Genomic DNA, 21,140 nt, shown 5'->3' with positions numbered 1-21,140 from the left:
CGATTACTTTATACCTGGTCGATTCACAACATATATTCTGCTGCAGTGTTAAATTAATTACTGCAAAAATCACTTTTTTATTGAATGTTATTATTTTTTGTTTGGAAAATGTCAAGTGAGTGATCATTCTTTGAATATTCCACAGTAACTGTATGTATGTAGATTTCCGCAAATGGCTTTCAATTTTATTGTCTATTTCGATGTTTCCAACGTGAATTTGCCTCATCATACATTTTCCACATGTGAAGATAGTGTTGCATACTTTTCTCGCAATCAGTCTTGAATTTGACTTTAACCTCTAATGTAATGATTCTATTGTGAATTTGGTTGATCTTAGACTGTACACTTGGCAAAAGAACTTTCTGCATACATTGTCATCATGTATCCCAGTAAATACTTTCATGTAAGAAAAGGAGGTTGGGTTATATAGTATGACAAAATCCTTCGAACCGGAGTTGAACCAGTGACCTATGGATATCAATTCTCATACAACCTACAGTCCACCGCTCTACCAACTGAGCTATCGAAGGGTTATGAAACCAGGTTTTTATTTCTGCCACACCTGTCGTGTAGAGAATGATGTGTCAAAGCGCAGATGGTAGGATTCGAACCTACGCTCCCAGAGGGAAACTGATTTCTAGTCAGTCGCCTTAACCACTCGGCCACATCTGCTGTTGGATTGTCCAAAAAAGGTGTTTTGAATCCTCCCTATATTTTCTTCTGGGTGGATTAGTTCATATAGCGGACTTGTGACAAAAGTGCTTTATGAGTGTCAGAAGAGGGATTCGAACCCTCGCCTAGAGAACTGGACTGCGACCTGAACGCAGCGCCTTAGACCGCTCGGCCATCCTGACATTATACTTTATCGTTTCACCTACCGAGCAATCGAGACCACCATTTCAACTATTCACGGATTATTGTTTTTCTTATGTATAAGTTTCCGATTTGCCTCCTATGAGAATTGAACTCATGACCACTAGTTGACACCGCTACAGACTTACAAGACTAGTGCTCTGCCACTGAGCTAAGAAGGCTGGTAAATCATCGACTAAAACTTATGGTAAAGCTTATTTTATCAACATCCATGAAGGTTGGGGGGAAAAAAATGTGGAACGCTTCACGATTTTGCGTGTCATCCTTGCGCAGGGGCCATGCTAATCTTCTCTGTATCGTTCCAATTTTAGTATATGTATTCCGTATGGAATACATTTCAATGTACCTCAGGCGATTACTTTATACCTGGTCGATTCACAACATATATTCTGCTGCAGTGTTAAATTAATTACTGCAAAAATCACTTTTTTATTGAATGTTATTATTTTTTGTTTGGAAAATGTCAAGTGAGTGATCATTCTTTGAATATTCCACAGTAACTGTATGTATGTTTGACAGTACTGTATCGATTTCCGCAAATGGCTTTCAATTTTATTGTCTATTTCGATGTTTCCAACGTGAATTTGCCTCATCATACATTTTCCACATGTGAAGATAGTGTTGCATACTTTTCTCGCAATCAGTCTTGATTTTGACTTTAACCTCTAATGTAATGATTCTATTGTGAATTTGGTTGATCTTAGACTGTACACTTGGCAAAAGAACTTTCTGCATACATTGTCATCATGTATCCCAGTAAATACTTTCATGTAAGAAAAGGAGGTTGGGTTATATAGTATGACAAAATCCTTCGAACCGGAGTTGAACCAGTGACCTATGGATATCAATTCTCATTCAACCTACAGTCCACCGCTCTACCAACTGAGCTATCGAAGGGTTATGAAACCAGGTTTTTATTTCTGCCACACCTGTCGTGTAGAGAATGATGTGTCAAAGCGCAGATGGTAGGATTCGAACCTACGCTCCCAGATGGAAACTGATTTCTAGTCAGTCGCCTTAACCACTCGGCCACATCTGCTGTTGGATTGTCCAAAAAAGGTGTTTTGAATCCTCCCTATATTGTCTTCTGGGTGGATTAGTTCATATAGCGGACTTGTGACAAAAGTGCTTTATGAGTGTCAGAAGAGGGATTCGAACCCTCGCCCAGAGAACTGGACTGCGACCTGAACGCAGCGCCTTAGACCGCTCGGCCATCCTGACATTATACTTTATCGTTTCACCTACCGAGCAATCGAGACCACCATTTCAACTATTCACGGATTATTGTTTTTCTTATGTATAAGTTTCCGATTTGCCTCCTATGAGAATTGAACTCATGACCACTAGTTGACACCGCTACAGACTTACAAGACTAGTGCTCTGCCACTGAGCTAAGAATGCTGGTAAATCATCGACTAAAACTTATGGTAAAGCTTATTTTATCAACATCCATGAAGGTTGGGGGGAAAAAAAATGTGGAACGCTTCACGATTTTGCGTGTCATCCTTGCGCAGGGGCCATGCTAATCTTCTCTGTATCGTTCCAATTTTAGTATATATATTCCGTATGGAATACATTTCAATGTACCTCTATTCTATTCTATTCTATTCTATACATTTTTATAGCGCATTTTCCATAGTGAAAGATCAAATGACGCTCTTCCGAAACCACACAGTTGGACATGAAATAATCAGAGATAAGCAGTGGCATACAAGTGGGTCTTCAGTAGACTCTTAAACACGGGAAAGTTAGGGGCAAGACGAATCGATGCAGGAAGATCATTCCACAGTCGAGGTGCAGCCTGAGAAAAAGCTCTCTGACCATAGTTGACAAGTTTAGGTTTGGGTGGGACACTTATGCGACCAAGGTTATCGGACCGCAAAGAACGACCAGGTACATATGGAACAATGTGACGAGACAAGTATGGGGGGGCTTGACCATGAAGACAACGATACGTGAGTACAATTAATTTATAATCAATACGTTGAGAGATGGGGAGCCAATGCAGCTTCTTCAAAAGGACCGTCGCATCATCAGATGGCTTCTTGCGAAGTATGAGACGAGCGGCGGCGTTTTGAATTACTTGAAGGCGATGGATGTCTTTTTTGAGAAGGCCAACAAAAAGTGAGTTGCAATAGTCAAGTCTCGACAGAACCAGGGCATGAACAAGGATCTTGGCAGAATCATCAGTAAGATGGCGTCTAATGCGGCCGATGCGGTGTAGTTGGAAAAAGCACTGCCTTCGAAGAGAAGAGATGTGCTGGGAGAGACGAAGATGACGGTCGATGATGACACCCAAGTGAAGGATGGTGTCAGATGGTTGAATCAGGACGTCGCCAACCAGAAGTGGCTCACACTCGACCAGATCCCAGCGCTGAGGAGAAGAGGTGTAGAGAAGGCCGGTTTTACCTGCGTTCGCCATCACCCTGTTGCTCGTGAACCAGTCGTCAGCAATCTGGAAAGATCGCGAAAGTTTGTGACGGGCGGACTCCTGCTCAGCTGTACCAAGGAGAAGGCGGAGGGTGATGTGGCATCGAGTGTCATCAGAAAATTGACCGACATTAATGCCTCTACAACGGTGGTCACATCCAATAACTGAATGTGAATGTGTGAATAACTGAAGGTGGGTTGGCGTAGATGAGATAGGCAATAGGGCCCAAAACAGCTCCCTGGGGAACGCCCGTGATGAGTGTTGAGCTCTCAGACAGTTCACCCTTGATGCTGACAACCTGAGTGCGACCGGTGAGGTAGGAGCGAAACCAATTGGCGGCGGTGTCAGTCACGCCGCAGTGATTAGAGAGTCGCTCAAGAAGAATCTCATGATCGACCGTGTCGAACGCAGCACTAAGGTCAAGAAAAAGCAGAGAAGAACCATCACTAGCGTCAACGGTCATCAGTAAGTCGTTGAATAGTGAAAGAAGTGCTGTTTCAGTGGAGTGGCGCGGACGATAAGCAGACTGACCTTCGTCGAGGATGTTGTAAGAGGACAGGTGATCAGAGAGTTGACACGCGACGTGACGTTCCGTTAGTTTAGCAAGGAAAGCAGTGTTGGAAACAGGTCTGTAGTGACTGAAGAGCTTTGGATCGAGACTAGGCTTTTTGAGAAGTGGTGTTATAACTGCAGACTTAAGTTGACCTGGGAAAACTCCGGAGGATAACGACAGGTTGATAATTGAAGAAATTGGTTGAGCCATCACACTCGCGACCTTCCTGAGTAGACGAGTCGGAATCGGATCCAGGAGGCACGATGAGCATGGAGACTGTCTGATGAGTGCCTTCACTTCATCCGGTGAAATTGGAGAGAAAGAAGCCAAGCAGTTATCGACAGAACGGCTCTCAAGAAAAACAGGATCGCTGGAGGTTGCTGGAGGAAGATCCTTCCCGACACTATCAAGGGATGACCCAATGGTTGCCACCTTGTCCGAGAAAAACTTGAGAAAGTCGTTGGCCAGCTCACTCTTCGACGAATGATCAGGGAGAGGTGGATCACCACTTTTACCCATGAGATTGTTGATCAAGCGAAACAGCTTTTTCTGGTCAGAGCCACACTCCACAATCAAAGCAGATAAATAATGCTTCTTCCCTACCTTGAGGGCAAAATAGTAGTCATCAACACAACTGCAATACCACTCATATAGTACATCGACACCCGACCAATCCCCTGAGGTAGACGCCCTCAGTTCCCGATATCTCCAGGTCCTCTCAGCGTGACGTGCTTCTCTGTGAAGTAGTCGGACCGACTCATCAAACCATGGAATGGCTAGACGAATAGGAAAAGACTTCGTGCGTACAGGTGCATGCTTGTCTAGGACTGAGGCAAGACCGTCATTGTATTGAAGAAGAAGATAATCCAATTCGTCAGCAGGAGACAGTAGGAGAGGAAGAGAATCGAGATCCGAGACAAAGGCGTCCAAATCAATGGAATTGACGGCACGGAATGTGACTGATTTAAATGGTCTTGGTGGCGTGGTGATATTAAGCGAACATTGAACTGCGTGATGATCGGAGAATCGAGAAGTTACAGAGGTATCTAACACAAAGTTGCTGGATTCACGAGTCAAAATCAGGTCGAGAGTGTACCATTTCCCTGACTTTGCACACCTCGTCGGGGCCTTAACGAGCTGAGAGAAGCTAAAAGAAACTAAAAGCTCCTCAAAGTCATCAGCATTTGTTTCACCAGACCCGACGTGAATGTTGAAGTCGCCAGTGATAACAACGTCTCCGGAGGCTTGATTAAGGGCCTCTAACAGACAGGTAAACTCAGAGAGAAAAACTGAAAACGGTGGAGTCTTTGATGAAGTTGGTGGACGATAGAGAACGATGAGCCTGAATCTCTTGTGTCGAATCCGGACAAAAAGATCGAGCCATTCGAAAGAAGTAGGGACAAACAACACTGGAACACTTTGGACAGCAACAGTGGACTTGAAAATAAGCGCAACTCCACCACCGATAGATCCACTGCGAGGAGTGTGAATGAAACTGTATCCGTCTGGACAGGCGAGCTTCAACCCAGAGTCATCATTTGAGGTTTGCCAGGTCTCAGTAATGGCCAACAAGTCCAACTTGAAATTCAGAAGATGAGCACTCACAGCCTCGTGTCGCTTATTAACAGAACAAGCGTTAACCAGACCGAGTGACGTCAACGGACGAGATTTACACCTTCTCTTTCCTCTCCTAGTTGGTTGACGTTTAAGGAGGTTGAGGGACCTGAGCCGTTGGTAAACAATGGGACATAGCCTGGGGGGACGATTTGACACTTCACCACAAAAACAGAGAGGGGACACTACAGGACCTAAGTAATTGATTCCATCTTGATAAAAAAGACGTGGTATACACCCACAGATGCACAACACACTCATAGAACTGAAGAACACAAAATTTAATGACAAAAGCTTAATCTCGAATTAAAAAACTAGAACGATGTGGAGCGAAAATTTGGTGCAACCCGCTAGGGCGCGACTCAGATGACTCAGATGAGCCTCAGGCGATCACTTTATACCTGGTCGATTCACAACATATATTCTGCTGCAGTGTTAAATTAATTACTGCAAAAATCACTTTTTTATTGAATGTTATTATTTTTTGTTTGGAAAATGTCAAGTGAGTGATCATTCTTTGAATATTCCACAGTAACTGTATGTATGTTTGACAGTACTGTATCGATTTCCGCAAATGGCTTTCAATTTTATTGTCTATTTCGATGTTTCCAACGTGAATTTGCCTCATCATACATTTTCCACATGTGAAGATAGTGTTGCATACTTTTCTCGCAATCAGTCTTGAATTTGACTTTAACCTCTAATGTAATGATTCTATTGTGAATTTGGTTGATCTTAGACTGTACACTTGGCAAAAGAACTTTCTGCATACATTGTCATCATGTATCCCAGTAAATACTTTCATGTAAGAAAAGGAGGTTGGGTTATATAGTATGACAAAATCCTTCGAACCGGAGTTGAACCAGTGACCTATGGATATCAATTCTCATACAACCTACAGTCCACCGCTCTACCAACTGAGCTATCGAAGGGTTATGAAACCAGGTTTTTATTTCTGCCACACCTGTCGTGTAGAGAATGATGTGTCAAAGCGCAGATGGTAGGATTCGAACCTACGCTCCCAGAGGGAAACTGATTTCTAGTCAGTCGCCTTAACCACTCGGCCACATCTGCTGTTGGATTGTCCAAAAAAGGTGTTTTGAATCCTCCCTATATTGTCTTCTGGGTGGATTAGTTCATATAGCGGACTTGTGACAAAAGTGCTTTATGAGTGTCAGAAGAGGGATTCGAACCCTCGCCCAGAGAACTGGACTGCGACCTGAACGCAGCGCCTTAGACCGCTCGGCCATCCTGACATTATACTTTATCGTTTCACCTACCGAGCAATCGAGACCACCATTTCAACTATTCACGGATTATTGTTTTTCTTATGTATAAGTTTCCGATTTGCCTCCTATGAGAATTGAACTCATGACCACTAGTTGACACCGCTACAGACTTACAAGACTAGTGCTCTGCCACTGAGCTAAGAAGGCTGGTAAATCATCGACTAAAACTTATGGTAAAGCTTATTTTATCAACATCCATGAAGGTTGGGGGGAAAAAAAATGTGGAACGCTTCACGATTTTGCGTGTCATCCTTGCGCAGGGGCCATGCTAATCTTCTCTGTATCGTTCCAATTTTAGTATATGTATTCCGTATGGAATACATTTCAATGTACCTCAGGCGATTACTTTATACCTGGTCGATTCACAACATATATTCTGCTGCAGTGTTAAATTAATTACTGCAAAAATCACTTTTTTATTGAATGTTATTATTTTTTGTTTGGAAAATGTCAAGTGAGTGATCATTCTTTGAATATTCCACAGTAACTGTATGTATGTTTGACAGTACTGTATCGATTTCCGCAAATGGCTTTCAATTTTATTGTCTATTTCGATGTTTCCAACGTGAATTTGCTGTTGAAATAGCAATTTCCATCTCATGTGGTGAGAAGAGGCTTCGACTTGATACAACCATGTTGCCCTTATTCCTTTACTCGTTCTGTCACATGTAAGTGTTGGAAAGCCTAGCTGGATCTATGTGTCAATTTTGGTATGTTCATTCTCTACACAAATATAGCACAAGTAAGCTGTTAAACTCTTGTATGTATACTTTATTCCAACAGGTTATGGGCCCAGTTATTTGAACGCATACTGCTATTTAAAGTAAACTACATTCGAGTATAAATCTTTGCCTGTTGTTTAGCATGACGTCAAATCCAACCAAGGAAATGAGTCATGTCGCTAAGTTCGACGGCACGAATTTTCAATTTTGGAAGTTTCAGATCACCCTCCTGCTAGAACAGCATGATCTGATTGAAATTGTCACTGGTGTATCCACTGCGCCTATTCCAGACATTGATGCATCAACTCAAGCCGTCAAAAACTCTGCTGCCATCAAAACCTGGAACCAACGAGACAGCACTGCAAGAAACTTCATAGTCTTTACAATGGAATCTCAACAGGCTCGTTCCATGATGACATGTAAATCAGCAAAGGAGATGTGGACACGCCTGACAGATCAATATGAACAAGTGGCTTCAGAGAACAAGCACTTCCTTCGACAGAGATTCTACCAGTACGAGTTCAACAAGGAGCATGATATTGCTGCACACATCACCATGATCGAGTCGATGGCCAATCAATTGAATGATATGGGGGTGAGTGTTGACGAAATTGACATCGTTACTAAGATTATTGTCACCCTACCCCCCAGCTACAAGCACATTGTGTCAGTATGGGACAACATGGACGACAGTAAGAAAACGTTGCAGTCTTTAAGATAACGCCTTTTTAAGGAAGAAGCTCGTAATAAAGGTTGTCAAGAAGAAGATGGTGCCAACGCTGCATTCTTTGCCAAGAAACAAGAAATGTCAAATCAACAGTCTACACAACCTGCTGCTGCCCACATCCCATCACAGCCACCAGCTCAACATTCATCCGGTCGTGGACGAGGATTCAGGAAAAGAAGATGCAACTACTGTGGTGGGTCGAACCACTGGGAAAGCACATGTTGGACAAAGAAAGATCACATGGAAAGAGGAGTCCCTAACGGATTCCAGCCACTACAAGCTCAGTTTGCACAGTTCAAGCCTCAAAGACAACCCGATTGGCCTGGAGACTACGCTTTCACAACTCTTCCAGGTGATATTCAATTTGAAGGAAATTTTAGAGACAACTGGTACGTAGACTCTGGCTGCACTATTCATATGTCGGATCAGTTCCATCTATTTTCAAACTATCAAGCGGTCAAGAATGGAAGTTGGCCAGTCAAAGGAGTTGGATGTAGTAACAATCTTCTTCAAGCCAAAGGAATGGGAGACATCACAATCCAAACCAATGTCAACGAAAAATGGCATTCAGGTATTCTAAAGAATGTGCTCTTCGTTCCTGATTTAGGCGTCAATCTTTTCTCCGTTCGATCTGCAACAAAAGTAGGCCTGCGTGTCTTGTTCAACAATGACCGGGTTACCATCTCTAAAGGGGAGAAGATTGTGGCGGTCGGCGAAAGTTTCTCTAATCATCTATATCGTCTGAATATACGAAGTGTCAAGAATCATCATTCGAAGGTTGGACAGAATTCAGATGGTCAACAAACTGCATTCCATGCACTATCCAGACCGGAAGCTCAACCTCTTCACCTGTGGCATCATCGTCTTGGACACACAAGCACAGAAACCATCCGTAAGATGGAGTCAGAGAAGTTGGTGGATGGACTTGTCATCAAACGTAGCGACACATCTGCTGGACCATTCTGTGAAGGTTTTGCCCTAGGTAAACATCATAGGCTGCCTTTTCCAACTGGAGGAAGAAAACGAGCCAACAGGATAGGAGAACTCATTCATTCCGACGTGTGTGGACCAATGTCAAGACCTTCACCTAAAGGAGCCAAGTACTTCGTTATTTTCAAGGACGATTTTAGTGGCTATGTCTTCATTTATTTTATCAAGCTGAAATCTGAGGTGGAAGCACTTTTTAGACAACTAGTCCAACGCATCTTGGTAGAAACTGGCCAGCACGTTGCCACTCTTCGCTCAGACAACGGTGGTGAATATTTCAGCAACAAATTTGAAGAATGGTTGAAGGAGAATGGAATCAAGCATGAATCAAGCGCCCCGAAGACCCCAGAACAAAACGGAGTGTCGGAGAGATCCAACCGGACAATAGTTGAACCAGCCAGGAGCATGCTGCATGCCGCAGGGCTTCCAATTGAGCTATGGGTGGAGGCCTCCAACACAGCCGTCTACATCAAAAATCGAGTAGTGTCAAGGAGTCGAGAAGGGAAAACGCCTTACGAGTTATGGAAAGGTATCAAGCCTAATTTTTCTCATCTTCGGGTGTTTGGAGCAGATGCCTATGTTCATGTGCCGAAGGATGAACGGACAAAATTTGATCCCAAGGCAATTAAGTGTATCCATGTTGGGTATTGTGAAACCCAGAAGGCCTTTAGACTATCGGATCCAGCCACTAGAAAAGTGAGGATCAGTAGAGATGTCCTTTTTAACGAAGAAAGATTCTGTTCTATTTCAAGAGAATCCTGTTTCAGTAATCCGCCATTGGTGTACCCAGAAGAATTGGTTCCAGAGAACTCGATATTGAGTCCATCGGAGGATCCGCCTGAGACATTGCCGTCTGAAAATCAATTGCCTTTGAATCCAGATCAATCATCTGAAGCCCAAGAAGCACCGACTGTTACCATCGATCCAGCTGCAACGAATCCAAGGAAAAAGAAGCAAGTTACCATCATCACTCCCAGAGAAGAAAATCCGCTTGGAGCAAGGATCCGAAACAAACCCAGCCGGTGGATAGAAGAATCGCAAACTGAAAAATATGCGGGAATGGCGTTACTGGATGTTGAAGAACCGGAAACGGTAGAAGAAGCTCTCAACTCAGCTGAATCAGAGAAGTGGATGTTAGCCATGGATGAAGAGTATCAGTCGCTTATGAAGAACAACACTTGGACACTCTGCAGGTTACCAGTTGGAAGAAATGCAATCAGGAACAAGTGGGTGTATACAATTAAATCTGGTACCGAAGTTAGATACAAGGCTAGGCTTGTAGCAAAGGGGTTCACGCAAAGACCTGGCATTGATTATGAAGAAACCTATTCTCCAGTGGTGAGACATGACTCTCTGCGTGCCGTACTTGCAATCACAGCTGCTGAAAATCTTGAGATGGTGCAATTGGATGTGAAAACAGCTTTTCTGAACGGGGACCTTCATGAAGAACTTTACATGTTCCAACCAACAGGATTTGAAATCGAAGGACAAGAAGACCTGGTGTGCCGACTGAACAAATCATTGTATGGTTTAAAACAAGCCTCGCGTTCCTGGAACGAGAAATTCAACAATTTTTTGGTGCAGTATGGTTTCTCACAAAGTAAGGCAGATCCGTGTGTTTACACAATCAAGACAGAAACCGAACTAACCATAATGGCCATATGGGTTGATGACGGTATTGTGTGCAGCTCTCTACAATCAAGATTGGAAGATATCGTCCGCTACCTGGAAAATGTGTTTGAGATGACTCATGGTGACGTGGAGTGCTTCGTAGGGATCCAAATAAGAAGAAATCCAGAAAGGAACCTAATTCACATCAGGCAAGAGAAATACATCGAAAAGATCCTCAAGAAATTTCAAATGGAGAACTGCTATCCCAAAACAGTACCGGCGGACCCGCATGCAAGATTGTCCAACAATGCAGAAAGAGACCCAAAGGATTCCTTCCCGTTTAGAGAAGCAGTTGGATCTTTGATGTTTGCGGCTACCTGCACAAGACCTGATATTGCCTTTGCGGTGAATCAAGTTGCGCAGTTCTCAACCAATCCAGCAAAGGCACATTGGGAGGCAGTGAAGAGAATTCTTTCGTATCTTCGAGGCACCATCACTTCTGGAATCTGCTATGGAGGAGTACAGGAGAGAAATATGCTGCTAACGTATTCGGATTCGGACTACGCTGGCGATCTCGTCACTAGGAAATCAACCACTGGCGTTTTCTGTTTCCTTAATGGCGCCCCAGTGTCTTGGTCCAGTCATCGTCAGGATTGCGTATCTCTTTCATCTACTGAAGCAGAGTATGTTGCTGCCAGTGCAGCCACGAAAACAGTCATATGGTTCCGGCAACTACTGGATGACATCGGATGGGAGCAGAAGTCACCTACTACCTTATTGTGTGATAATCAAGGTGCCATCAGCTTGGTGAAAAATTCAGGACATCAAGCGAGAACTAAGCACATAGATGTCAAGTACCACCACATCCGCAATATGGTCAAGGAAGGAGTCATTCATATCCAGTACATTCACACTTCACAACAACTAGCAGATATTTTAACTAAGCCCCTGGATGGACAGCTCTTCAGTCGACTCCGGGAAGAAAGCAACATTGTTGATATTAATCATGTGATGTAAAATTGAGTGGGTGTGTTGAAATAGCAAATTCCATCTCATGTGGTGAGAAGAGGCTTCGACTTGATACAACCATGTTGCCCTTATTCCTTTACTCGTTCTGTCACATGTAAGTGTTGGAAAGCCTAGCTGGATCTATGTGTCAATTTTGGTATGTTCATTCTCTACACAAATATAGCACAAGTAAGCTGTTAAACTCTTGTATGTATACTTTATTCCAACATTTGCCTCATCATACATTTTCCACATGTGAAGATAGTGTTGCATACTTTTCTCGCAATCAGTCTTGAATTTGACTTTAACCTCTAATGTAATGATTCTATTGTGAATTTGGTTGATCTTAGACTGTACACTTGGCAAAAGAACTTTCTGCATACATTGTCATCATGTATCCCAGTAAATACTTTCATGTAAGAAAAGGAGGTTGGGTTATATAGTATGACAAAATCCTTCGAACCGGAGTTGAACCAGTGACCTATGGATATCAATTCTCATACAACCTACAGTCCACCGCTCTACCAACTGAGCTATCGAAGGGTTATGAAACCAGGTTTTTATTTCTGCCACACCTGTCGTGTAGAGAATGATGTGTCAAAGCGCAGATGGTAGGATTCGAACCTACGCTCCCAGAGGGAAACTGATTTCTAGTCAGTCGCCTTAACCACTCGGCCACATCTGCTGTTGGATTGTCCAAAAAAGGTGTTTTGAATCCTCCCTATATTGTCTTCTGGGTGGATTAGTTCATATAGCGGACTTGTGACAAAAGTGCTTTATGAGTGTCAGAAGAGGGATTCGAACCCTCGCCCAGAGAACTGGACTGCGACCTGAACGCAGCGCCTTAGACCGCTCGGCCATCCTGACATTATACTTTATCGTTTCACCTACCGAGCAATCGAGACCACCATTTCAACTATTCACGGATTATTGTTTTTCTTATGTATAAGTTTCCGATTTGCCTCCTATGAGAATTGAACTCATGACCACTAGTTGACACCGCTACAGACTTACAAGACTAGTGCTCTGCCACTGAGCTAAGAAGGCTGGTAAATCATCGACTAAAACTTATGGTAAAGCTTATTTTATCAACATCCATGAAGGTTGGGGGGAAAAAAAATGTGGAACGCTTCACGATTTTGCGTGTCATCCTTGCGCAGGGGCCATGCTAATCTTCTCTGTATCGTTCCAATTTTAGTATATGTATTCCGTATGGAATACATTTCAATGTACCTCAGGCGATTACTTTATACCTGGTCGATTCACAACATATATTCTGCTGCAGTGTTAAATTAATTACTGCAAAAATCACTTTTTTATTGAATGTTATTATTTTTTGTTTGGAAAATGTCAAGTGAGTGATCATTCTTTGAATATTCCACAGTAACTGTATGTATGTTTGACAGTACTGTATCGATTTCCGCAAATGGCTTTCAATTTTATTGTCTATTTCGATGTTTCCAACGTGAATTTGCTGTTGAAATAGCAATTTCCATCTCATGTGGTGAGAAGAGGCTTCGACTTGATACAACCATGTTGCCCTTATTCCTTTACTCGTTCTGTCACATGTAAGTGTTGGAAAGCCTAGCTGGATCTATGTGTCAATTTTGGTATGTTCATTCTCTACACAAATATAGCACAAGTAAGCTGTTAAACTCTTGTATGTATACTTTATTCCAACAGGTTATGGGCCCAGTTATTTGAACGCATACTGCTATTTAAAGTAAACTACATTCGAGTATAAATCTTTGCCTGTTGTTTAGCATGACGTCAAATCCAACCAAGGAAATGAGTCATGTCGCTAAGTTCGACGGCACGAATTTTCAATTTTGGAAGTTTCAGATCACCCTCCTGCTAGAACAGCATGATCTGATTGAAATTGTCACTGGTGTATCCACTGCGCCTATTCCAGACATTGATGCATCAACTCAAGCCGTCAAAAACTCTGCTGCCATCAAAACCTGGAACCAACGAGACAGCACTGCAAGAAACTTCATAGTCTTTACAATGGAATCTCAACAGGCTCGTTCCATGATGACATGTAAATCAGCAAAGGAGATGTGGACACGCCTGACAGATCAATATGAACAAGTGGCTTCAGAGAACAAGCACTTCCTTCGACAGAGATTCTACCAGTACGAGTTCAACAAGGAGCATGATATTGCTGCACACATCACCATGATCGAGTCGATGGCCAATCAATTGAATGATATGGGGGTGAGTGTTGACGAAATTGACATCGTTACTAAGATTATTGTCACCCTACCCCCCAGCTACAAGCACATTGTGTCAGTATGGGACAACATGGACGACAGTAAGAAAACGTTGCAGTCTTTAAGATAACGCCTTTTTAAGGAAGAAGCTCGTAATAAAGGTTGTCAAGAAGAAGATGGTGCCAACGCTGCATTCTTTGCCAAGAAACAAGAAATGTCAAATCAACAGTCTACACAACCTGCTGCTGCCCACATCCCATCACAGCCACCAGCTCAACATTCATCCGGTCGTGGACGAGGATTCAGGAAAAGAAGATGCAACTACTGTGGTGGGTCGAACCACTGGGAAAGCACATGTTGGACAAAGAAAGATCACATGGAAAGAGGAGTCCCTAACGGATTCCAGCCACTACAAGCTCAGTTTGCACAGTTCAAGCCTCAAAGACAACCCGATTGGCCTGGAGACTACGCTTTCACAACTCTTCCAGGTGATATTCAATTTGAAGGAAATTTTAGAGACAACTGGTACGTAGACTCTGGCTGCACTATTCATATGTCGGATCAGTTCCATCTATTTTCAAACTATCAAGCGGTCAAGAATGGAAGTTGGCCAGTCAAAGGAGTTGGATGTAGTAACAATCTTCTTCAAGCCAAAGGAATGGGAGACATCACAATCCAAACCAATGTCAACGAAAAATGGCATTCAGGTATTCTAAAGAATGTGCTCTTCGTTCCTGATTTAGGCGTCAATCTTTTCTCCGTTCGATCTGCAACAAAAGTAGGCCTGCGTGTCTTGTTCAACAATGACCGGGTTACCATCTCTAAAGGGGAGAAGATTGTGGCGGTCGGCGAAAGTTTCTCTAATCATCTATATCGTCTGAATATACGAAGTGTCAAGAATCATCATTCGAAGGTTGGACAGAATTCAGATGGTCAACAAACTGCATTCCATGCACTATCCAGACCGGAAGCTCAACCTCTTCACCTGTGGCATCATCGTCTTGGACACACAAGCACAGAAACCATCCGTAAGATGGAGTCAGAGAAGTTGGTGGATGGACTTGTCATCAAACGTAGCGACACATCTGCTGGACCATTCTGTGAAGGTTTTGCCCTAGGTAAACATCATAGGCTGCCTTTTCCAACTGGAGGAAGAAAACGAGCCAACAGGATAGGAGAACTCATTCATTCCGACGTGTGTGGACCAATGTCAAGACCTTCACCTAAAGGAGCCAAGTACTTCGTTATTTTCAAGGACGATTTTAGTGGCTATGTCTTCATTTATTTTATCAAGCTGAAATCTGAGGTGGAAGCACTTTTTAGACAACTAGTCCAACGCATCTTGGTAGAAACTGGCCAGCACGTTGCCACTCTTCGCTCAGACAACGGTGGTGAATATTTCAGCAACAAATTTGAAGAATGGTTGAAGGAGAATGGAATCAAGCATGAATCAAGCGCCCCGAAGACCCCAGAACAAAACGGAGTGTCGGAGAGATCCAACCGGACAATAGTTGAACCAGCCAGGAGCATGCTGCATGCCGCAGGGCTTCCAATTGAGCTATGGGTGGAGGCCTCCAACACAGCCGTCTACATCAAAAATCGAGTAGTGTCAAGGAGTCGAGAAGGGAAAACGCCTTACGAGTTATGGAAAGGTATCAAGCCTAATTTTTCTCATCTTCGGGTGTTTGGAGCAGATGCCTATGTTCATGTGCCGAAGGATGAACGGACAAAATTTGATCCCAAGGCAATTAAGTGTATCCATGTTGGGTATTGTGAAACCCAGAAGGCCTTTAGACTATCGGATCCAGCCACTAGAAAAGTGAGGATCAGTAGAGATGTCCTTTTTAACGAAGAAAGATTCTGTTCTATTTCAAGAGAATCCTGTTTCAGTAATCCGCCATTGGTGTACCCAGAAGAATTGGTTCCAGAGAACTCGATATTGAGTCCATCGGAGGATCCGCCTGAGACATTGCCGTCTGAAAATCAATTGCCTTTGAATCCAGATCAATCATCTGAAGCCCAAGAAGCACCGACTGTTACCATCGATCCAGCTGCAACGAATCCAAGGAAAAAGAAGCAAGTTACCATCATCACTCCCAGAGAAGAAAATCCGCTTGGAGCAAGGATCCGAAACAAACCCAGCCGGTGGATAGAAGAATCGCAAACTGAAAAATATGCGGGAATGGCGTTACTGGATGTTGAAGAACCGGAAACGGTAGAAGAAGCTCTCAACTCAGCTGAATCAGAGAAGTGGATGTTAGCCATGGATGAAGAGTATCAGTCGCTTATGAAGAACAACACTTGGACACTCTGCAGGTTACCAGTTGGAAGAAATGCAATCAGGAACAAGTGGGTGTATACAATTAAATCTGGTACCGAAGTTAGATACAAGGCTAGGCTTGTAGCAAAGGGGTTCACGCAAAGACCTGGCATTGATTATGAAGAAACCTATTCTCCAGTGGTGAGACATGACTCTCTGCGTGCCGTACTTGCAATCACAGCTGCTGAAAATCTTGAGATGGTGCAATTGGATGTGAAAACAGCTTTTCTGAACGGGGACCTTCATGAAGAACTTTACATGTTCCAACCAACAGGATTTAAAATCGAAGGACAAGAAGACCTGGTGTGCCGACTGAACAAATCATTGTATGGTTTAAAACAAGCCTCGCGTTCCTGGAACGAGAAATTCAACAATTTTTTGGTGCAGTATGGTTTCTCACAAAGTAAGGCAGATCCGTGTGTTTACACAATCAAGACAGAAACCGAACTAACCATAATGGCCATATGGGTTGATGACGGTATTGTGTGCAGCTCTCTACAATCAAGATTGGAAGATATCGTCCGCTACCTGGAAAATGTGTTTGAGATGACTCATGGTGACGTGGAGTGCTTCGTAGGGATCCAAATAAGAAGAAATCCAGAAAGGAACCTAATTCACATCAGGCAAGAGAAATACATCGAAAAGATCCTCAAGAAATTTCAAATGGAGAACTGCTATCCCAAAACAGTACCGGCGGACCCGCATGCAAGATTGTCCAACAATGCAGAAAGAGACCCAAAGGATTCCTTCCCGTTTAGAGAAGCAGTTGGATCTTTGATGTTTGCGGCTACCTGCACAAGACCTGATATTGCCTTTGCGGTGAATCAAGTTGCGCAGTTCTCAACCAATCCAGCAAAGGCACATTGGGAGGCAGTGAAGAGAATTCTTTCGTATCTTCGAGGCACCATCACTTCTGGAATCTGCTATGGAGGAGTACAGGAGAGAAATATGCTGCTAACGTATTCGGATTCGGACTACGCTGGCGATCTCGTCACTAGGAAATCAACCACTGGCGTTTTCTGTTTCCTTAATGGCGCCCCAGTGTCTTGGTCCAGTCATCGTCAGGATTGCGTATCTCTTTCATCTACTGAAGCAGAGTATGTTGCTGCCAGTGCAGCCACGAAAACAGTCATATGGTTCCGGCAACTACTGGATGACATCGGATGGGAGCAGAAGTCACCTACTACCTTATTGTGTGATAATCAAGGTGCCATCAGCTTGGTGAAAAATTCAGGACATCAAGCGAGAACTAAGCACATAGATGTCAAGTACCACCACATCCGCAATATGGTCAAGGAAGGAGTCATTCATATCCAGTACATTCACACTTCACAACAACTAGCAGATATTTTAACTAAGCCCCTGGATGGACAGCTCTTCAGTCGACTCCGGGAAGAAAGCAACATTGTTGATATTAATCATGTGATGTAAAATTGAGTGGGTGTGTTGAAATAGCAAATTCCATCTCATGTGGTGAGAAGAGGCTTCGACTTGATACAACCATGTTGCCCTTATTCCTTTACTCGTTCTGTCACATGTAAGTGTTGGAAAGCCTAGCTGGATCTATGTGTCAATTTTGGTATGTTCATTCTCTACACAAATATAGCACAAGTAAGCTGTTAAACTCTTGTATGTATACTTTATTCCAACATTTGCCTCATCATACATTTTCCACATGTGAAGATAGTGTTGCATACTTTTCTCGCAATCAGTCTTGAATTTGACTTTAACCTCTAATGTAATGATTCTATTGTGAATTTGGTTGATCTTAGACTGTACACTTGGCAAAAGAACTTTCTGCATACATTGTCATCATGTATCCCAGTAAATACTTTCATGTAAGAAAAGGAGGTTGGGTTATATAGTATGACAAATTCCTTCGAACCGGAGTTGAACCAGTGACCTATGGATATCAATTATCATACAACCTACAGTCCACCGCTCTACCAACTGAGCTATCGAAGGGTTATGAAACCAGGTTTTTATTTCTGCCACACCTGTCGTGTAGAGAATGATGTGTCAAAGCGCAGATGGTAGGATTCGAACCTACGCTCCCAGAGGGAAACTGATTTCTAGTCAGTCGCCTTAACCACTCGGCCACATCTGCTGTTGGATTGTCCAAAAAAGGTGTTTTGAATCCTCCCTATATTGTCTTCTGGGTGGATTAGTTCATATAGCGGACTTGTGACAAAAGTGCTTTATGAGTGTCAGAAGAGGGATTCGAACCCTCGCCCAGAGAACTCGACTGCGACCTGAACGCAGCGCCTTAGACCGCTCGGCCATCCTGACATTATACTTTATCGTTTCACCTACCGAGCAATCGAGACCACCATTTCAACTATTCACGGATTATTGTTTTTCTTATGTATAAGTTTCCGATTTGCCTCCTATGAGAATTGAACTCATGACCACTAGTTGACACCCCTACAGACATACAAGACTATTGCTCTGCCACTGAGCTAAGAAGGCTGGTAAATCATCGACTAACACTTATGGTAAAGCTTATTTTATCAACATCCATGAAGGTTGGGGGGAAAAAAATGTGGAACGCTTCACGATTTTGCGTGTCATCCTTGCGCAGGGGCCATGCTAATCTTCTCTGTATCGTTCCAATTTTAGTATATGTATTCCGTATGGAATACAATTCAATGTACCTCAGGCGATTACTTTATACCTGGTCGATTCACAACATATATTCTGCTGCAGTGTTAAATTAATTACTGCAAAAATCACTTTTTTATTGAATGTTATTATTTTTTGTTTGGAAAATGTCAAGTGAGTGATCATTCTTTGAATATTCCACAGTAACTGTATGTATGTTTGACAGTACTGTATCGATTTCCGAAAATGGCTTTCAATTTTATTGTCTATTTCGATGTTTCCAACGTGAATTTGCCTCATCATACATTTTCCACATGTGAAGATAGTGTTGCATACTTTTCTCGCAATCAGTCTTGAATTTGACTTTAACCTCTAATGTAATGATTCTATTGTGAATTTGGTTGATCTTAGACTGTACACTTGGCAAAAGAACTTTCTGCATACATTGTCATCATGTATCCCAGTAAATACTTTCATGTAAGAAAAGGAGGTTGGGTTATATAGTATGACAAAATCCTTCGAACCGGAGTTGAACCAGTGACCTATGGATATCAATTCTCATACAACCTACAGTCCACCGCTCTACCAACTGAGCTATCGAAGGGTTATGAAACCAGGTTTTTATTTCTGCCACACCTGTCGTGTAGAGAATGATGTGTCAAAGCGCAGATGGTAGGATTCGAACCTACGCTCCCAGAGGGAAACTGATTTCTAGTCAGTCGCCTTAACCACTCGGCCACATCTGCTGTTGGATTGTCCAAAAAAGGTGTTTTGAATCCTCCCTATATTGTCTTCTGGGTGGATTAGTTCATATAGCGGACTTGTGACAAAAGTGCTTTATGAGTGTCAGAAGAGGGATTCGAACCCTCGCCCAGAGAACTCGACTGCGACCTGAACGCAGCGCCTTAGACCGCTCGGCCATCCTGACATTATAATTGATCGTTTCACCTACCGAGCAATCGAGACCACCATTTCAACTATTCACGGATTATTGTTTTTCTTATGTATAAGTTTCCGATTTGCCTCCTATGAGAATTGAACTCATGACCACTAGTTGACACCGCTACAGACATACAAGACTATTGCTCTGCCACTGAGCTAAGAAGGCTGGTAAATCATCGACTAACACTTATGGTAAAGCTTATTTTATCAACATCCATGAAGGTTGGGGGGAAAAAAATGTGGAACGCTTCACGATTTTGCGTGTCATCCTTGCGCAGGGGCCATGCTAATCTTCTCTGTATCGTTCCAATTTTAGTATATGTATTCCGTATGGAATACAATTCAATGTACCTCAGGCGATTACTTTATACCTGGTCGATTCACAACATATATTCTGCTGCAGTGTTAAATTAATTACTGCAAAAATCACTTTTTTATTGAATGTTATTATTTTTTGTTTGGAAAATGTCAAGTGAGTGATCATTCTTTGAATATTCCACAGTAACTGTATGTATGTTTGACAGTACTGTATCGATTTCCGAAAATGGCTTTCAATTTTATTGTCTATTTCGATGTTTCCAACGTGAATTTGCCTCATCATACATTTTCCACATGTGAAGATAGTGTTGCATACTTTTCTCGCAATCAGTCTTGAATTTGACTTTAACCTCTAATGTAATGATTCTATTGTGAATTTGGTTGATCTTAGACTGTACACTTGGCAAAAGAACTTTCTGCATACATTGTCATCATGTATCCCAGTAAATACTTTCATGTAAGAAAAGGAGGTTGGGTTATATAGTATGACAAAATCCTTCGAACCGGAGTTGAACCAGTGACCTATGGATATCAATTCTCATACAACCTACAGTCCACCGCTCTACCAACTGAGCTATCGAAGGGTTATGAAACCAGGTTTTTATTTCTGCCACACCTGTCGTGTAGAGAATGATGTGTCAAAGCGCAGATGGTAGGATTCGAACCTACGCTCCCAGAGGGAAACTGATTTCTAGTCAGTCGCCTTAACCACTCGGCCACATCTGCTGTTGGATTGTCCAAAAAAGGTGTTTTGAATCCTCCCTATATTGTCTTCTGGGTGGATTAGTTCATATAGCGGACTTGTGACAAAAGTGCTTTATGAGTGTCAGAAGAGGGATTCGAACCCTCGCCCAGAGAACTGGACTGCGACCTGAACCCAGCGCCTTAGACCGCTCGGCCATCCTGACATTATACTTTTTCGTTTCACCTA

At 42.8% G+C, this 21,140-nt stretch overlaps 33 non-coding genes across 33 annotated transcripts; all 33 read right to left on the bottom strand.

The window, feature by feature from the left end:
• Positions 1 to 440: 440 nt before the first annotated feature.
• On the bottom strand, positions 441 to 530 carry Trnay-gua. Its single transcript is given in 2 exon segments — positions 441 to 476; positions 494 to 530. It is a non-coding gene; the product is annotated as a tRNA-Tyr (tRNA).
• Positions 531 to 590: 60 nt separating this feature from the next.
• On the bottom strand, positions 591 to 672 carry Trnas-aga. Its single transcript has one exon. It is a non-coding gene; the product is annotated as a tRNA-Ser (tRNA).
• A 98-nt stretch (positions 673 to 770) lies between these two features.
• Positions 771 to 854, bottom strand: Trnal-cag. The gene has a single exon. It is a non-coding gene; the product is annotated as a tRNA-Leu (tRNA).
• Positions 855 to 946: 92 nt separating this feature from the next.
• Positions 947 to 1,034, bottom strand: Trnat-ugu. Its single transcript is given in 2 exon segments — positions 947 to 982; positions 999 to 1,034. It is a non-coding gene; the product is annotated as a tRNA-Thr (tRNA).
• Positions 1,035 to 1,101: 67 nt separating this feature from the next.
• On the bottom strand, positions 1,102 to 1,207 carry LOC124346238. Its single transcript, XR_006919807.1, has one exon. It is a non-coding gene; the product is annotated as a U6 spliceosomal RNA (small nuclear RNA).
• Positions 1,208 to 1,680: 473 nt separating this feature from the next.
• Trnay-gua lies at positions 1,681 to 1,770 on the bottom strand. The gene is given in 2 exon segments: positions 1,681 to 1,716; positions 1,734 to 1,770. It is a non-coding gene; the product is annotated as a tRNA-Tyr (tRNA).
• Positions 1,771 to 1,830: 60 nt separating this feature from the next.
• Trnas-aga lies at positions 1,831 to 1,912 on the bottom strand. Its single transcript has one exon. It is a non-coding gene; the product is annotated as a tRNA-Ser (tRNA).
• Positions 1,913 to 2,010: 98 nt separating this feature from the next.
• Positions 2,011 to 2,094, bottom strand: Trnal-cag. Its single transcript has one exon. It is a non-coding gene; the product is annotated as a tRNA-Leu (tRNA).
• A 92-nt stretch (positions 2,095 to 2,186) lies between these two features.
• Trnat-ugu lies at positions 2,187 to 2,274 on the bottom strand. The gene is given in 2 exon segments: positions 2,187 to 2,222; positions 2,239 to 2,274. It is a non-coding gene; the product is annotated as a tRNA-Thr (tRNA).
• A 68-nt stretch (positions 2,275 to 2,342) lies between these two features.
• LOC124346336 lies at positions 2,343 to 2,448 on the bottom strand. The gene has a single exon (XR_006919891.1). It is a non-coding gene; the product is annotated as a U6 spliceosomal RNA (small nuclear RNA).
• Positions 2,449 to 6,313: 3,865 nt separating this feature from the next.
• On the bottom strand, positions 6,314 to 6,403 carry Trnay-gua. Its single transcript is given in 2 exon segments — positions 6,314 to 6,349; positions 6,367 to 6,403. It is a non-coding gene; the product is annotated as a tRNA-Tyr (tRNA).
• A 60-nt stretch (positions 6,404 to 6,463) lies between these two features.
• On the bottom strand, positions 6,464 to 6,545 carry Trnas-aga. Its single transcript has one exon. It is a non-coding gene; the product is annotated as a tRNA-Ser (tRNA).
• A 98-nt stretch (positions 6,546 to 6,643) lies between these two features.
• Positions 6,644 to 6,727, bottom strand: Trnal-cag. Its single transcript has one exon. It is a non-coding gene; the product is annotated as a tRNA-Leu (tRNA).
• Positions 6,728 to 6,819: 92 nt separating this feature from the next.
• Positions 6,820 to 6,907, bottom strand: Trnat-ugu. The gene is given in 2 exon segments: positions 6,820 to 6,855; positions 6,872 to 6,907. It is a non-coding gene; the product is annotated as a tRNA-Thr (tRNA).
• A 68-nt stretch (positions 6,908 to 6,975) lies between these two features.
• Positions 6,976 to 7,081, bottom strand: LOC124346237. Its single transcript, XR_006919806.1, has one exon. It is a non-coding gene; the product is annotated as a U6 spliceosomal RNA (small nuclear RNA).
• Positions 7,082 to 12,268: 5,187 nt separating this feature from the next.
• Positions 12,269 to 12,358, bottom strand: Trnay-gua. The gene is given in 2 exon segments: positions 12,269 to 12,304; positions 12,322 to 12,358. It is a non-coding gene; the product is annotated as a tRNA-Tyr (tRNA).
• A 60-nt stretch (positions 12,359 to 12,418) lies between these two features.
• On the bottom strand, positions 12,419 to 12,500 carry Trnas-aga. Its single transcript has one exon. It is a non-coding gene; the product is annotated as a tRNA-Ser (tRNA).
• A 98-nt stretch (positions 12,501 to 12,598) lies between these two features.
• Positions 12,599 to 12,682, bottom strand: Trnal-cag. The gene has a single exon. It is a non-coding gene; the product is annotated as a tRNA-Leu (tRNA).
• A 92-nt stretch (positions 12,683 to 12,774) lies between these two features.
• On the bottom strand, positions 12,775 to 12,862 carry Trnat-ugu. The gene is given in 2 exon segments: positions 12,775 to 12,810; positions 12,827 to 12,862. It is a non-coding gene; the product is annotated as a tRNA-Thr (tRNA).
• A 68-nt stretch (positions 12,863 to 12,930) lies between these two features.
• LOC124346236 lies at positions 12,931 to 13,036 on the bottom strand. The gene has a single exon (XR_006919805.1). It is a non-coding gene; the product is annotated as a U6 spliceosomal RNA (small nuclear RNA).
• A 5,187-nt stretch (positions 13,037 to 18,223) lies between these two features.
• Trnay-gua lies at positions 18,224 to 18,313 on the bottom strand. The gene is given in 2 exon segments: positions 18,224 to 18,259; positions 18,277 to 18,313. It is a non-coding gene; the product is annotated as a tRNA-Tyr (tRNA).
• A 60-nt stretch (positions 18,314 to 18,373) lies between these two features.
• Trnas-aga lies at positions 18,374 to 18,455 on the bottom strand. The gene has a single exon. It is a non-coding gene; the product is annotated as a tRNA-Ser (tRNA).
• Positions 18,456 to 18,553: 98 nt separating this feature from the next.
• On the bottom strand, positions 18,554 to 18,637 carry Trnal-cag. The gene has a single exon. It is a non-coding gene; the product is annotated as a tRNA-Leu (tRNA).
• Positions 18,638 to 18,729: 92 nt separating this feature from the next.
• Trnat-ugu lies at positions 18,730 to 18,817 on the bottom strand. Its single transcript is given in 2 exon segments — positions 18,730 to 18,765; positions 18,782 to 18,817. It is a non-coding gene; the product is annotated as a tRNA-Thr (tRNA).
• A 67-nt stretch (positions 18,818 to 18,884) lies between these two features.
• On the bottom strand, positions 18,885 to 18,990 carry LOC124346235. Its single transcript, XR_006919804.1, has one exon. It is a non-coding gene; the product is annotated as a U6 spliceosomal RNA (small nuclear RNA).
• Positions 18,991 to 19,463: 473 nt separating this feature from the next.
• On the bottom strand, positions 19,464 to 19,553 carry Trnay-gua. Its single transcript is given in 2 exon segments — positions 19,464 to 19,499; positions 19,517 to 19,553. It is a non-coding gene; the product is annotated as a tRNA-Tyr (tRNA).
• A 60-nt stretch (positions 19,554 to 19,613) lies between these two features.
• Positions 19,614 to 19,695, bottom strand: Trnas-aga. Its single transcript has one exon. It is a non-coding gene; the product is annotated as a tRNA-Ser (tRNA).
• A 98-nt stretch (positions 19,696 to 19,793) lies between these two features.
• On the bottom strand, positions 19,794 to 19,877 carry Trnal-cag. Its single transcript has one exon. It is a non-coding gene; the product is annotated as a tRNA-Leu (tRNA).
• A 92-nt stretch (positions 19,878 to 19,969) lies between these two features.
• Positions 19,970 to 20,057, bottom strand: Trnat-ugu. The gene is given in 2 exon segments: positions 19,970 to 20,005; positions 20,022 to 20,057. It is a non-coding gene; the product is annotated as a tRNA-Thr (tRNA).
• Positions 20,058 to 20,124: 67 nt separating this feature from the next.
• On the bottom strand, positions 20,125 to 20,230 carry LOC124346234. Its single transcript, XR_006919803.1, has one exon. It is a non-coding gene; the product is annotated as a U6 spliceosomal RNA (small nuclear RNA).
• A 473-nt stretch (positions 20,231 to 20,703) lies between these two features.
• Trnay-gua lies at positions 20,704 to 20,793 on the bottom strand. Its single transcript is given in 2 exon segments — positions 20,704 to 20,739; positions 20,757 to 20,793. It is a non-coding gene; the product is annotated as a tRNA-Tyr (tRNA).
• Positions 20,794 to 20,853: 60 nt separating this feature from the next.
• Positions 20,854 to 20,935, bottom strand: Trnas-aga. Its single transcript has one exon. It is a non-coding gene; the product is annotated as a tRNA-Ser (tRNA).
• Positions 20,936 to 21,033: 98 nt separating this feature from the next.
• Positions 21,034 to 21,117, bottom strand: Trnal-cag. The gene has a single exon. It is a non-coding gene; the product is annotated as a tRNA-Leu (tRNA).
• Positions 21,118 to 21,140: the final 23 nt, after the last annotated feature.

Source organism: Daphnia pulicaria, chromosome 6 (genome assembly GCF_021234035.1).
Source record: "Daphnia pulicaria isolate SC F1-1A chromosome 6, SC_F0-13Bv2, whole genome shotgun sequence".
Lineage (NCBI taxonomy): Eukaryota > Metazoa > Arthropoda > Branchiopoda > Diplostraca > Daphniidae > Daphnia > Daphnia pulicaria.
Note: the sequence above shows the minus strand (reverse complement) of the source record. Positions and strands in the feature narration are given on the sequence as shown.